Source organism: Ochotona princeps, chromosome X (genome assembly GCF_030435755.1).
Source record: "Ochotona princeps isolate mOchPri1 chromosome X, mOchPri1.hap1, whole genome shotgun sequence".
In the NCBI taxonomy this organism is placed as follows: Eukaryota; Metazoa; Chordata; class Mammalia; order Lagomorpha; family Ochotonidae; genus Ochotona; species Ochotona princeps.
In genome coordinates this window covers 99,861,891-99,878,607 of record NC_080865.1, presented here as the reverse complement: position 1 = coordinate 99,878,607, position 16,717 = coordinate 99,861,891, and positions in this window count along the sequence as shown.

The following is a 16,717-nucleotide window of genomic DNA, read 5'->3' as shown; positions in this document are numbered from 1 at the left end:
TTAGACCTATAACACTTGATTTTTAAATTCCTGGAATTTTAAGAGAACTCTGAAAATTTGGCAAATAGAAGATGTTTTATGCATGCCAAATGTAGGATATGTGTATCACTAATGGGAGTTTTCAAGGGATAGAGTAGCCAGAGATACTAAAGAGAACTTTCTTACATTTCATAAGGCACTTTGCCTGCCATATCACCATAATTGCACTTTATTCAATGGACAATGGTAAAGTATTGCAGATAATTTAATTAAGAAAATGTTGTGGTGTAGAAATAATTCTTTCATTAGAATCTGGAGGGCAGTCCAGAAGCAAGATGGGGCTGCAGGGAAGAAAATTTAAGAAATGTTTTAAGTGACATTTTATATATACAATACAAAAAGATGATCCACTTGAGGCTATTTCTCCTGTGTATCCCATGTCTTTACTTTTGTCTCCATTTTTCACAGTGTCTTCCGCCCATGTCCTATTATCCCAACCACATTCCTGGACATCTTCAGCTGCCTCTTCAAACACGGTATTCTCACAAATGAATTTAATAAGTGTTCATGGCCCATTCCTGCAATGGTAATCACAGATATTAATTCCTAATTTCTTCTGCTTGGGAGTTGTGTTGATGCCACCCAGTGGTTGTTAGGTCTACAACCAACTGCAAGAGCCAACTTCTGTTTTGAACAAAAAGCCAAATTTAGTGAATCACATTAATCATTTAGACTAAATGTCTCCTAGCCATTTAGCTAGATGACTCCCACCTCTTTACAGATAGAAAGATGAAGACGCATTAGTGCTAAATGTGGATGCTACGTCCTGCTGCTTATGAAACAACCTTAGCTATAAACCGGCCTTACAGATTCTTCCTCGCCTTTGTCTATAATAACACCTTTGGAGAAACTACCCGTTATGGTGCTCAAGTGACACCTACAGTATGCTACACTTTTTTTTTTTTTTACGCAATTTCATTTAAAAGTGTTTGCTGGGCTGTATGCTCAAAGTGATAAATGCTATGTAACTGTTCATTTATTTATACAATCATTCTTATCTAGTAACTCTGCCAGATCATTTTTGAGAATGTTGGTTAGCTAACAGCAAACAGTATTTTGACAATGCTATGAGCTTATCTGCTTTATGCCTGATGTGAGTTAGTGTCCAAGAAAAGCATCAGTATTCATATTACATTCTTAAAGCATTCACTTTCCTCCCTTTCATTGCTTTCATATATCATTATGGTTAACATTTTTTCAATTACAGTTCCATGTATGAATAAGGATGGAATGAGTCCTTTAACACATAATAGGACATGGATTTGGTCCTGTGAGAATATGTATTTGCAAAATCAAAATGTTAACGTATTTCAAGATAGTAAAGCTTTAAAACAATGCCAGAGAGGAAAAAAAAACAGCTTATATTCTTTAAAGTTTATCCAGGAAACTGAGAAAGATTGGTTTCATTGTTGAATATCTATATTCTTTTCTATGTGCCAACATGTGTTAGGTACTAATTTTCTTTGCCTACATTTTGGTCTGTGTGTAATATCCCATCAGATGTTTCAAGTAGACACTTAAGTAAAGTGTCATATCTCATAATATCTGTTTTGCACAAATTTGCTTATCTGCCAGTAAGCCTTTACCCAAAGCCTTTGTGCTGTCTGACATGGTGTATACCCTGTTATAGGTGGCATTAGTGAACAGACTGTCCTTGTGATAATACGAGATTGTAGTTATTGTTGTTTATCTTGTGAAGCAACAGCGAAAAATGGGTACAAAGAGGGGTGGTCAAATTCTTAAGGAACACTGTAAGGTACAATTGCATGATAGTTGATTCTTTAATTTATTTGACAACCATTTATTAACTTTCATTACCAAGCATATAGCTGTTTTCCTTTTTAAAAGACTTACGTGAAAACAAGGGATGAATGGAGCCAGAGAGATAGAGAGAGAAATAGGGCCAGGAATAGAGAAAGAAATCTTCCATCCACTGTCTCACCCCTCAAATGAGTGCTTCAGCATGGTGTGAACTGATTCAAAGCCAGAAGCCAGGACCCCCCAGTCTCCAGTATGTATGGCAAGAGCCCAGGTACCTGCTTTCCCAGGTGTGCTAACAGGGAGTTGTATCAAAACCAAAGCAGGTGAGACTCTGATATGGACGTTGGCTTTCCAAATGGCAGCTTAGTCTTTTGTGCTCCAAATCCTGGCCTCATAGCTCTCATCTCTGAGCTGACAAACTGTCCCTTGTATGAGTGAGCAGTGAAGATTTGTGTGTGTGTGTGTGTGTGTTTAAATATTTATTTTTTTTTATTGGAAAGGCAGATATACAGAGAGATGGGGAGACAGAGAGGAAGATCTTCTGTCTGGTGGTTCACTCCCCACGTGACCCCAAGGGCAGGACTTGAGCCAATTCAAAACCAGGAGACAGGAACCTCTTTCAGGTTTCCCACATGGGTGCAGGGTCCCAAGGATTTGGGCTTTCCTTGACTGCTCTCCCAGAATACAAGCAGGGAGCTGGATGGGAAGCGGTGCCGCTGGGATTAGAAAAGGAGCCTGTATGGGATCCCAGTGCTTGCAAGACGAGGACTTTAGCCACTAGGCTAATGTGTCGGGCCCAATCCATTCATTTTTAAAGGTCCAATGAAGGGCCAACATTTCAAATGCATTTGTTTCACTTTATTTACCTATCACTTAAATAATAGTAATTAAATTTTAGTAAATTTACCATCATATCACTTACAAAGAAGGTCCGAATGGGAACAAATATAGTTACAAAAATACTAAAAACCTTCTAATGGACTTTGCAGTTAAATGTGACTGTGAGCGGGTGACACACTCAAGCAGAAGCTGTTTTTTGAAGAGTCAGACAGTTAATTCCTTATTAGCTGAAAAGCTGGATGAAGCAGTAACTCCGAGTTGTTCTTTTGTTTTATGTCTGTGACTGCTGCATATGGGCAGCCTTTCCTGCCTTCTCTATACGTCTCTTTTAGATCGATTCATGGCATTTATATCCTTCAAAGAAAATGCACATATATCAACAATTATCAAAAGAGTACAGAACGCATTGATAAAGGAATAAAGGACAGTGATTATAAAAATTGCTCACAAAATTTCAGTTTAAATTACCAATCAGATACCTTTCTGACACTCAGACATCTTTATCGAACCACATCTGGATTTCGTTTTTCCAGACTCTTTCTTCAAGCTGACAGTTACTTATTTATGCATATGTATAAAGGCAGGGAGGGAAAGAAAATGAGGCAGACAGATGACAATGGCATGATAGGTAATAAGTAATAAAAGTACCCCATATTAGGATAGGGGGACAGAGATGAAACTGCTATTTAAAATAGAATTATCATGGATAAACAGTCTGAGAAGGTAATTGGCGAACTGACACCTTAATTAAGGGTACAAGAAGTAAACGTGTAATCCACGTGGCGTGTTTGCAGGTGGAACAGCCACCAAAATTCCTGCATCTAAAATACTCAGAATAATTGCTACTGAAATAATTCATGTCACTCTGAATTAAGATCATCTCTTCAAAATAGCCATTCTGTTCTTGAATACATTAGGGTTTGTGCATACATGTAATGCATACTTGTATACAAATATTCTCTATGTTTAAAGATTTGAAAGATAAGTTTTGAAAAGATAATCACACAATCAGCCTTCAGCCTGTATATGTAGTTCATAGGCACACCAAAGACAGATATATACTATTATCTGCACAACCTCACACTATTCTCTGAAAATAATTCTTTAGATAAAATTTCAGAAATGAAATATAAATGTCAGAAATATATACAAGTTTGAAAATACAGCCTGCTCTAGTTTTCTTCTCTGAGTCCAGTGCAAGATAGACTTCAGCCGGGGAGCACCAAAACCACTATGCAGACAAAACAAGAAAAAAAATCACGTGTCATCGCTCAGTATGCAGTTATAAACTCTCTGGTCCTAGATAATGTTTGGTACTGACTGTGGCTAGATTTTGTTGATATGCATGGTAATACATATTAACTTCCTCAGGAAAAAAAATCTATTGGAATTTGAAAACAGTGAATTTAGAATATCTTAATCTAGCTTCTTAAAATATTTCAAGGGGGAAAAAACTAAGAGTTCTGTTTGTCACAGAACATGTTCTTGTCAAATGTATGAGGTTTTAAAAGTGGAAAACAAAATCCCATTGTTGTACTAAATTTATCCAACTTTGTTTTAAAAGCTGAAATCGCTGTGTGGTTGTCTAATTCCTTGCTAATGCATAAGACTGATTGGATGAGTAAGCAATTAAAATTCAAATTCTGTGAAATCATGTTGAACTGTGAAGATTTGAGGTGAGAGCTGGCTGTTGATGGTTAATAATTTCAGAACAGTATTTCTGAATTTAGCAAATAATCATAGAGTATACTCCATTAAATTTGAATTGCAGATAAACAGTGGTTTATATTTTTTACTCTAAGTGTGCCCGAATTATTATATAATGCAAACTTAAGCTTAAAGTTATCCTTTTTAATGAAATTCCAATTTTAACCAGGCATCCTGTACTTTATTTGAAAATCTACCCACAAACACCACCATCGAATGTGCAAGGCTGAGCAAAATTTGGGAGGGAAGTGACGTGCCAAAGAGCTGAGATCAAAGACTGAATGCAGAAACAGAAAGCTAGAGTTAGGGGATGATGACTACAGTGTGCTGTTTGCCTGGTCCAGTCACAAGGCTGCCTGCTGCCTATGCACTGTTTCACTTCATCCGAACAGAAATGTTCTCAACCATTTAGCATTGAAAGGGATGCAGGCAGCTAAATCAACCAAGATTGAAGAGTTAAAGAATAATAGAACAAGATTGGGAACTCAGGTCCTCTACCAGCAGTCATGTTCGCGTCCTAGACATAGTTCCTGCTGCTTTGATTCAAACTTACGCAAAGTCTGCTCTTGTAAAGATACTAGATAAATCCAAAGTTCCAGAAATAATGAAAATCAGGAGGTTTTGGAAAATTTCTACTGAGGCAGTTTACATCTTTTCTGAATTAGTTCCCAAAGCTACATTTTAGACCAGTACGGACAGCTGACATATTCCAATCAAGTGTGTCCTATAACTTTTCAAGGTGCTATACCAATAAATTATTCTGGCCTTTTACAATTCTAGATTTTTTAGAAGAGTAAGTTTCATTTTCAAAAGTTTTATCACCTATTTTATGTAAATCATTCTGTTGAAGTCTATTGGAGGTTAGGAAGATACAGAAATATCTTTTCCCTTAAGGGAATTTAAAATTTAGCCATACATGCAGATATGTAAACAACTAACTTCAAATGCAGGCAACGTGAAATTAACAGGAGTGCAAGTAGGCTGCATTGAGAATACTGAAGCTAAAGTCCTTGTGAGGGATGAAGGTAAAATTTGAAAAATACAGAAGGGAAGGCAGGGATGTGATTCAAAAAGAACAATACAATACATATATTAGCAATTAAATAACCTAAAAAATTATAAAGTGTTTTTTATACTTATTTTTCGTGGATAAATTTGTAATTAAGACACAAAAAATTGACAGTCCTATAGCAATATAGGTTTAGAAGCAAAGTATTACTGTCATGGACGTAAATTTAGGGTCTCAGAGTGCAAATGGGGATCTGTGCAGTGGCATAGTAAGTTAAACCTCTGCCTAAGGTGGCCGACATTCCATATGGGCAGCAGTTTGAGCTCCAGCTGCTCCACTTTTAATCCAGATCCTTGCTGATGTGCCTGGGAAAATTGATCCGAGTCTTTGGACCTCTGCGCTCACATCAGAGGCTTGGCGGGAGCTCCATCCAGGTTCTTGGTATCACATCATCCTAGCTCTGGTCACTAAGGCCAGAGCTATAGATGGAAGATCTCTCTTCCTCTCTCTCTCTCTCTCTCTCTCTCTCTTTCAGTCTGTCTTTCGAACAAATAGTATTTTCTTTAAAGAATTGCAATTGAGAAATGGTGCCCATATAGGAAACTGGCATTGCAAATTGAAAATTAGTTGATATGCCATCTTACCAGTCCCATGGTTACTTTCAAAATAAAGAAAATCTTGCCCCCCAAAAATTATTATGTAGAGAACATGGATTTCTGTAGAAACTAGAATGCAATGTCTTACGGAGACCAACTTAGACCACACTATTATTTAGATAATAATTTAATTTAAACAGTCATTAGGATGCTCCTTGTCAACCAATGTCTTTCTTTTTATATGTCAACAAGTGCATGGAGCTGTCCTTACAATACAAAGGGGAGTCCAGTCAAAACTGGAGTCATCTCTCAACCATCTTGCATGTGAGTTTTCGCCATGCTTTGAACATAGATTGTTTTTGTTTCACTAAAGTTTATTTATTTTAACATCAGCGTTAAAGAAGTACAGAGAGTGAGAGAGATCTTTCACCTGCTGGTTTGCTACTCAAATGGCCTTAGCAGTCAGGGCTTGGCCAGGCCAAATCAAGGAGCTGAAAGCTTCAACAGGATGGAATCTTCTGCTGTTCTTTTTTTTTTTTCAGGACATTAGCAAAAACTTGTATCGGAAAATGAACAGCCTGGACACTTGCTGGAAACTCTAGAGGTTGCTGGCTTCATGGATGAAGACTTTACAATGGCAGCCCTATTTGTTTTTCTGATGTTACATCATGTGAACAGTTTTTATTCCTTTCTTTTCTGAAATTTGTAATCTTGGATTCTGCTGATCATGTTAAAATCTTAGATTTACAATATGTAGGCAGATGCTAGTCCCAGAGAAATGATTGCATGTATGAGAACAATTAACAAATAGATTTGAGCTACATATGTTTATGAGACTTGAGATTCTATCAATATTAACTTAAAAATGAGACTATTACAAATTTGAAACCTGATGGACATTAATAAATAAAATGGGTGATATATTTTCTGCAGTATAGTGTGATTTATGTTGTTTATTTATAATGTACTATTGGTCTTCGCTGTTTTATGACACTACTTTTCTTTTTAAGAACATAGATATGCACAGGAGCTTGTCTTCTCTGCGTGTGCTTTACTCATTGTGGGAACATATCTTCACTACAGCTGTGAAGAATAAGATTGATCTAGAATCCTTGCTGGAGAAACAAGAAACATTCGGGCCCACACAATAGCTTAATGGCTAAAATCCTTGCCTTGCAAATGCTGGGATCCAATATGAGCACTGTTTTTTTAGTGCCAGCTGGTTCACATCCCATCTATGCTTGTGGCCTGAGAACGTAGTATAAGATGGTCCAAAGCCTGGGGAACACGCATCCATGTGGGGACCCAGAAGAAGCTCCTGGCTTTGGATCAGCTCAGCTCTGGCTGAGGCAGCCACTTGGGGAGTGAACCAGTACACAGAATATCTTTGCCTCTGTCTCTCCTTCTCTATGCATGCAGATCTGCCTTTCCAATAAAAAATGAATGGATTGGGACTGGCGCCATAGCCTAGCTGCTAAAGTCCTCGCCTTGAACGCACTGGGATCCCATATGGGCGCCAATTCTAATCCCAGCTGCCCCGCTTTCCATCAGGCTCACTGCTTGTGACCTGGGAAACAGTCGAGGATGGCTCAAAGCTTTGGGACCCTACACCAGAGTGAAAGACCCAGAAGAGGCTCCTGGCTTCAGATTGGCTCAGCTCCAGCCATCGTGGCCACTTGGGGAGAGAATCAACAATAGCAAGATCTTCCTCTCTGTCTCTCTTCCTCTCTGTATATCTAACTTTGCAATAAAAACAAATAGATCTTTAAAAAAATAAGTGGACCTTAAAAAAAAATCTTAGAGAATGTGCAATCAAAGCATGCCCAAAATGACAGCCAAGTGTACTTTTAAAAAGCTTTCAAACTTATGCCATGGCAAAAAAGTTTGAAACATTATGGGATATTAAATAAATCTCTCTGTGAGTTAATTTATTTCATATAAAATGAGGACAATAAGTATAACCATTTCCTATGTTGGTTTTGAAAGCTAAATTTAATAATACATCTAAAGCACTTGCTATAGTATTTGGTTCAGGAAAAAAGAGAACACAAATATATCACCATCTGTTTGCACATGAATTCCATGTTGTAGAGGCACTTTTCTTCTTTTTTTAACTGTTATACCTCAAGTTAAAAAAAGATATCATACATAGTAGATTGTTAAAAATTATTTTGGAGTCAGTGATATCACTTTGTGGTTGGGATAAAAATACTCTGCTTAGTTTCATGCAAAATTCCTCCACTTGCAGTCTCTCAGAATTGTGGCTTATTTACAAATATGTCTTTTTTTGCTAACTTACATCTCAATCATAAAACATTAGACATGATTGTGTATTGTTTACTCTGATACAAAAGGCGTCTGGGATAAAATCAAATCTCCAGTGTTAACAGCTCTAAGAATGTTGTTTCATTCAATCATTTATCTATTACTTTAACTGATCAGATATTAAATTCTGGAATAGATCACATCAGAGAAGTAGATATAAGCACTACTTCTGCCTTAGTGAAATGCCATTACATGTTGTAACTACTACCTATAAAGGTAGAGACTGAAGTAACACAGTGGTAGAGCTATCAGAATGGCTTGAAACAATGAGCCAGATTGTCATGGATAAGGAGGATACAAATTAGTGACTGAAGGCAGAGAGCACTGTGACTAATTGAAGAAACAAATATACTTAAAAACTCAGGTGTGAGTATATTAGGACATTTTTCAGTTGAACGCCTAATCACCTGTACCTCTATATTAGTTCATCCTGTCCATTTCTACACTTGATGTAGTTGTGCAGAGATGGAGTGGGTCAAGAGGTTGTCTAAAGGCTTTTCGTAAAGTTTGAATCCACAACCCCAAGGCTCACTGTCTTACATCCCTAGATCTTGCCTCTGAAACAAGTTTGTCTTTAGCTCAACAGCTGCTTTCCACAAACAGAAACAGAGATAATTCAAGTGTATAGGACGGGAATACTTCATTGTTAAATGGCAGTGTTTAATAAACAAAGTTTCAATTAAAATCTACTGAGGGTGGGTTCTGCTCTTCAAATGCCTAGAAATATTTACCTAAGAGTTTTGAAGCCTAGCCCCTCAGTTCTGATGCTAATGAATCATGGCAAGAATAATCCTGTTCTATGCCCCTCAACTCCAACATAGGTCACTTAAAAGACACAGCCAACACATGGCACAGTTTTTTACATGTGGTATTTGACGATAGGATAGCTTTGTCTGTGTACTGAATGCATAATGATTTTTGAAACATTTTATTTACAGAATCAGTCTTAGTGTGTTTATTTTGCCAGGGAAATAATTTCACAACAGTACAAATATCTGTGTAGGGATGGGTTGTAAGTTGTGTCAGAGTGCCTGATTCTGAGGCCCTCTTGTGACTCCAACTCAGCTTCTGGTAAAGGCATCTGGGAGGCAACAGGTGAACTTGAGCAGCAGCCCGAGAAGTTGAGTCCATGCTATACACATCAGAGATCCCGCTCCTGGTTTTAACCTGATCCTTTCTGGGCCTCTGTGAACAGTTGACAGTGAATCCATAAGTGAAAAACGTCTGAGTATTTATTTCTCTTAGCATTTCAAATAGAAATTAGTAATAGACACTGGGAAAGGCGATGGCTGTGCAGACATAATAGGGAAAAATTTGATGAAGAGAGACCTGTGACAAAATGGAAGGCACAAATGTTTCAATATAGATATATGAAACATGAAGTTCAGTTGCAAAAATATCATATTCATGAATTTCAGTGTGTTTTGGTACCACTTTTCATCTCCTTTGATAAATAATGGTAGGCTATAGTGTGGAATGCCATTATTCAGGTGACGTTATGTTTTGGAATATTCAAATGCTTAAGTTGAAGATTTGGTAAGCAAAAATTAAATCTCATATTAGAATGGGGCCAAGAGTGCAAATCAGCTCAAGTCATAACAGTGGAACACAGAGCATGATGGGAAACAAAGTTTGTTTTACTTGAATCCTGCAATAACTTCTTCAGTGACAGAGTACATATCAAGCTCTTAATATGAACTGTGTTCAGGGGAATGGTTGATAACAGCACAGTGACTTCCCAATTTTTTTCTAACATGAATGTAAACTTTTCGTAGCTAAAGAAAAAATGTTTAAGATGGTAAATCCATTCCAAAGTCCAGAGGATGATAATATATTGAAAGTAGCCAGTGATCCTATGAATTTGCTTGACTACAAATTTGGTTAATGCTTTATGATCACAGGTGCTGTCCTTGGCTCCTGTTTCAAAGTACTGAATTTCCACAAAATTCAAATGGAAGCTACTAACACCATTAAAGAACCTTTCACACAATTTAAACATCTTTATACAACTTTACCTTTGCTTTGGGTTAGAAATGTTTTTCACATCTAGCGTTAAAATTATAAAGATTTTCCTATTCTTGTTTTTATTCATGAACTTAGACATCCCAAGATTAATTTTTGATTAATTAATTTTCTCTATTATAACAGAATTTTATCTGACAGTATTGTGCCCTTTTCACATATAGATGATATGGCACAACCTGAATCTTGCTTGCCTTGCCAAAGATCGCACTGAAAATTAGTTTTGGGATTTGGACTGTGGAATGAGTTATCAAAATTTTATTCCACAACAAATCACATTCATCCTTTCATAATAGAATTAAACAGAGTGGAGTACAGGAACTTTTATCTGGGATGAAAAACAAAGGTAAAAAGGAAAGATGCTATAATTATTTATGTACTGATGGTTTCTCAACATTTGCTATATCTGTCCCAAGACATTAAAAAATAAACAATTCTTTGAGGGGGCAGATGGAAAGGATAATACTAGAATTTTTGTATAAATCATCCATATATAAAGCTAAATTAGTAGATATTAGTTATGTCTCTGGTTCTAAAATTCATAAATCATCAGAGAAGAAACACCTAAGGAATCTCATTCAGATGATGATAATGAGTTAACAAATAAAATATTTGAAAATAGTCTTACACAATATCTTCTTGATCTAAGCTTACCACCTCTTCTGCTGAAACACTGAGCATGAATAGGAGGCATGGAAAACAAAGAGAATAAATAAGAGGAAGTTTCTTCTTATCATCAGGAGTAGCTAGTTATACACAATTCTGTCAAAATCAAATATAACCTAGAGTTTCATGGCTTGGATATTTTGTTATATACACTTCTAAGATAGCCTCTCAGATACCTATCTTCTATCATTTAAATCCTTAATCAGAGTTGTGGATATAATGATAAGTGCAAAATATAACCTCCTTAGTAAGTTACGATATTTGTGAAAGTAACCAGGTCTTGCAAATACAATAAAAGTCCCTAACCCATTGCCTTGGAGATAATTAAAAGGAATATTTCCCAAGTGGGTCTGACTTACTCAGGTGAATCCTTTAACAGAGGGCCTCTGGTTTTCCATGAGTGAACAAGCAGGACGCAGCAAAGATGCGCACACACACCTAGAGGTGACAAGTGCCTCTAGTTTCTACAATGGCGAACGAATGAATTCTGCCTACAACCTGAATGAGCTAAGATGCTAGACAGCAAGCTCAGATGGGAAAGTAGCACTGGGATTTTGTGAAATTGGAACAGAATGCCTAGTTAAAAAACTGCAAGACCCTGGACCCATAGAAATTTTGACCTAATAAATGTCTGTTATTTCAAGCCAGTAACTTTGTAGTAAATTATTACATGGCAATAGGAAACTAATACAGTTGTTTAGAAGACACCAGGAGAGAGGAATTTCTTGGTGTCTTTATTATCTCCACAATGTTCCTAGAAATCACTGACATTGTTAAACATTGTCCTTTTCCATCTATCTGGAAAAGATTATGCTATTTCTTTTCATTTTCCTTCTAAATTTAACATTTTTGTCATAAAGCACAGAAAGTAAATTTTATGCCAACATTTTTCTGAAGTTCTCCATCTGTACTTAAAACTAGTGAAATTATTCTTGGAAAACTTGAGTGGTCGTGTTTCTAATTTTAAGTGTTTGCCATTTTTCTTAACCTTTATTTTTAAAATTTTACTGCACCTATTTCCAACATGCTATGATGGTCATGCACAGAACTCATTCACAATGATCCTCAGTCCAGATCATTAATGTGAACCTAAACTGGCCCTCTTCCTGGACTTTCTGGGAGCAAGCATCCTACAATATTGGTAGTCCATAACTTCGTACTGCCTCATATCTTTTTTACCCTTGTTCATCTCCCCTGCAAAATGTAATGTTCCTCAACTCATTTAGTCTTTATTGTGATTCCTTTATCTTTCCCAAGCCTCTGTTTTTTTCACTATCAAAACCTACCATGATGTTTTCATGGATGCTAATTGAAACCTGGCAATTTTCCAAGGGTGGTTTCTGTTTTTTTTTTTTTTTTTAAAGAGATCAGAACAAAGAGGTTATGGGGTATTAAACCTCCTAAACAGCACCAGGAGGGGGATTTTCAAGAAAGACCCAAAAATATGATGGAAGTGGCGTATTTTAAGCACACAAGTTTGAGTGGAAAAATAAATAGAACACGTTAACCATCACAGGCTGGAATCCCAATCCTGTCCAGCTTGCTTAGAACAAAAAGGCCATCGTGATGGTGTGACTGGAAGCCTCCTTTCCATTCTCACAACAAGTTGAACTATCAGACTCCAGCTCCTTGTTTCCTCATGATAAAAAGTCAGACATGGAAGCTGACAATTTGATCACATCAAGGGAATCTTTGGGAAAAGGCCCTTTGTATTCTCTCAAGGGTGCTTCCTAACTAATTAGAATTTTAGGAGGTAGAATTCACATTCCAATAGGGACTCCACCTAAAGTCCATTGCTATTCTTATGGCAAGACAAATGAAGGTAAGCAAAATTTTATAATTCCAAAGGAAAATTTCATCAGCCAAACTGAGATCCTAATCATCCTTATAATACCATCACTTTTTAATTTTTTTATTTTTATTGATTACATTGCATTATGTGACACAGTTTTATAGGTATTGGGATTCCCCCCACCCCTCCCCAAACCCTCACCCTATGGTGGATTCCTCCACCTTGCTGCATTGCCACAGTTTAAGTTCAGTTGAGATTCTTTCATTGCAAGCATTTACCAAGCACAGAGTCCAGTATCTTATTGTCCAGATAAGTTCAACGGCCTCTTGGGGAGACCATCTCTGGTCTGAAGGTAGAGCTGGCAGAGTATCATCCCAATCAATTAAAAGCCCCAATATAACATCAGCAAAAATTTATAATGTTATGGAAGTAGTGGACAGAGTATTGGGTAACCAATATGTTAAAAGAGAAAAAGAAAAAAAAAAGAATGTAAGTTCTGAACCACATCCTGTGACTTCTGCATTGACATTTCAATTATTAGTTTATCTACAACCGGGTTCTATACACCTTAAAATGGCTATAGATTACTATTCAGCTGTCTCATGTCTGTTTTAATTTTAGTATTTAGCAGTTTTTAGCTTTGAAGCATGATTTTGCTGAACCTGGCTGTTTTTCGGGTAGTCTGACTCTATAACTCTAACAAGACATATGTCAACAGTTTAGGTGAACAGTTTTAGGAGGGGTGTGCAGAGAAATCTTCAATACCCCAGTGAGGAGTTACAGGTGCATCCCCGCTGCACTTTTGAGTTTGATTTCAGGAATGAATTTTGGAAAGATGTATATATGCACATTGCAACATCTGCTTCATGTCCTCTAGGATTCAAGTCCTTCTCCCATTCAACACACATTCATTTCTCTCCGGTAATTCCAGTGTCTTAACTTGGTTCAACAGCAGCATAAGTAAAACCAAATATAGCCTAAATCAGAAACAGGTGAGACTTAAAGCTATAATTTGTCCTACGGTAAATTATTTACAGGTGTGACTCTGTATTTATTAAATATGTTATATAATTGTAAAATATAATATGGGTCAACAAACACATGACAGTCACACCCATTCTAAAAAAGAAAAATAAGAGAAAGGAATGACAAGCTTCAAACTACTCCAAATCAACTCTGCTCCCACTATTTTGCTGGCACCACCAATGCTACAGGTCTCATAGCTTGTAGTTAGCTGCCTGAAGGAGATGGATGGGAAGTGGGGCTGCCGGGATTAGAACTGGTGCTCATATGAGATCGCTGGTGTGGCATGTGAGGACTTTAGCCACTAGGCTACTAAACTGGACTCGGCAAGCTATAACTTTATGATGTTGCTTCAGAGTTTTCTCATGGGTGGGTGTTAGAAATAGCAATTAAGGTACTGTTTGGGACACCTGCATCCCTTATTGGAGTACATGTGTTTGAGACCTGGATCCATTTCTGATTTCAGTTTTCAGTTGTGTATTCTGGGAGGCAGCAGGTAACTCCTCAAGTACTTGAGTCCCTGCCACTCATGCAGGACTGAGTTGCTGGCTCCTGTGTACAAATGGCTATCATGGGCACTTGTGGAATAAACCTGAAACAGAGCAGAGTGCTCACTCTTGCTCCTTGCACTATCCCCATCTCGAGTAAAAAGTAAGTTTATCCGCAAATTACTCAATTTTATCATTTACAACTTCTACCTGTCACAGGGCATTAGCACATAAACACAAGTCAGCCAAGTTTTTGCCGGATTGTAACAACAATGATATTTTCTTCATTAGGCAACTGCATGCTTTTCATTTCCATCAGCGACCTCATGGACATGTCCTTTTCCGTACAGTTTTATGGCTGCACTCCTGGTCACAATGAGTTCAGCATTCTCTGATAAGCCTGAGGCTTTCTTGCAGCGTTCTTCCTTTCCATCTGGCCCCTCACCAGAACCACCTTTAACGGGTTGTTCTACCTAATGCAAGTTTTACTCAACATGTACTTGAAAACTCTTCCAACTTCAGTTCTCAATTCCCAAGCTGCTCCCATATGTTTCTAGGGCTATATTACATCAAGACTCCCACTTTTGAGTTGTTATTTGCCTGTCTTAGTTCATTCAAAATTTTATAAAACCTACTACGAACTGGTTCTTTTATAAGCAACAACAAGAAAAAATGTATTCCTTATAGTTTCAAAGGCTAGAAATCCCCTCATTAAGATGCTGGCAGGATTCAACAGATTCGGTATTCACGTGTGAAGTCACATTTCCTTGACATTTTCTAGCTTTGCTCTTATGCATGGAAGGACTGAGCTATTTTTTAAAACTAGGGGCACTAAATCTAATGATAAATACTTTGTCTTTATGATCTTATCATGTCCTAAAGACTTCACCTTTCAAGACCATGATTTTAGAATCAGGATTTTAACATGCAATTGGAGGGAAGGCACAAATATTGAGGTCTTAGCAACATAACCCTTGTTCTTTATTTCATTACTCTCTTAAACTGGCAAAATCTCTTGGATCTTTGAAGTAAATACAGTTATATAGTCCCTACTTCTTTTCCTTGCTGACTCCAACAAACCTCCTGAACGTCATCTGCATTCATTACTGATTGCTTTTTTAAAGATTTATTTATTTTTTATTGGAAAGGCAGGTCAGATTAACAGAGACAAGGAGAGACAGAGCGAAACATCTTCCATATGCAAATTCACTCTCCAAATGACCATAATGGCTGGAGCTGAGCCAATCCAAAGCCAGGAGCCAGGAACTTCTTCAGATTCCCAAGGCCTTAGGTCATTCTTGATTTGCTTTTCTAGGCCACATGCAGGGTGGGTATGCAGGGACTAGGTACAGGAGAAAAGAGAGAGAAGGAATTCCTGGAAGACAGTGAAAGTTGGGCATATGTACAACAGTGTGCTAATGAGAGTGAAAAGAGATGACATTAACTCCAATACAAAGATGCAAACATTGAGGACCAGGGGCTCTACAGAATGTCTCGTAAGAAAGGAAATATTACTGTGAATGGGCATTACACAATGTATTTATATATAATATCAAGACATCACGAGTATACCTATGGTACTCTCAATCAAAGTATGCACAAATTGCATGCATCAGTTAAAACATGTACTATTCGGGGTACTGATGCTATAGTTCTGAAAAGCCTTCATCTGCAAGGTTTACATCCTATATGGTTGCAAATTCAAATTCTGGCTGCTTTAGTTAAGATCTGGCTCCCTGCTAATGTACTTGGAAAAGCAGTGGAAGAAGGACAAAGCATCAGGCCCCTGTACCCATGTGAGAAATGCGGATAGTGTAAAACGCTCCCCGCTTTTGCCTTGCCAAGTCCTAGCTGCTGTGGCCGTTTGGGAACTGATCCAGATATTGGGAGATATCTCTCTCCCTCTCACTTTGTCATTGTAACTCTGTTTTTCAAGTAAATAAATAAGTGAATATATATATATATATATTATTTATATGTGGATATTAGAAAAAATGTATATATATAATTTGAAAATTTCAAAGGCTACTTTATGAACCCTCCACCAGGATCATCCTACTAGTGATTGGAGAATCAGCAATTTAAGGCAAGCAAGTATGTCCTCAAGGTTCATATTCTTTTACCTTTTTTTTTTTAGTTTATTTTCATTTGAAAGTCAGAAATGCAGAGAGAAAAAAAGGAATACAAATACAGTAAAAAAAAGGAATAAAAGTTAATGAGATTCATACTGGAAATTAATTAGTAAATTCCCATATTGAAAATGTTGCATTCATAATAACGAACAGCCTGGAATCAACTAAATGTACCAAGTAGCAATACACACCAACAATGCCCACTTCCTGGCTTGTTTTGTTTGCTGAGAAAATGTGTTCATTTCTGTTAATCACTTGGCTTCATTGCTGTTGTAATTTAACTTTTCTCTGCTTCATTTCAAGGACAACCTTTTTTC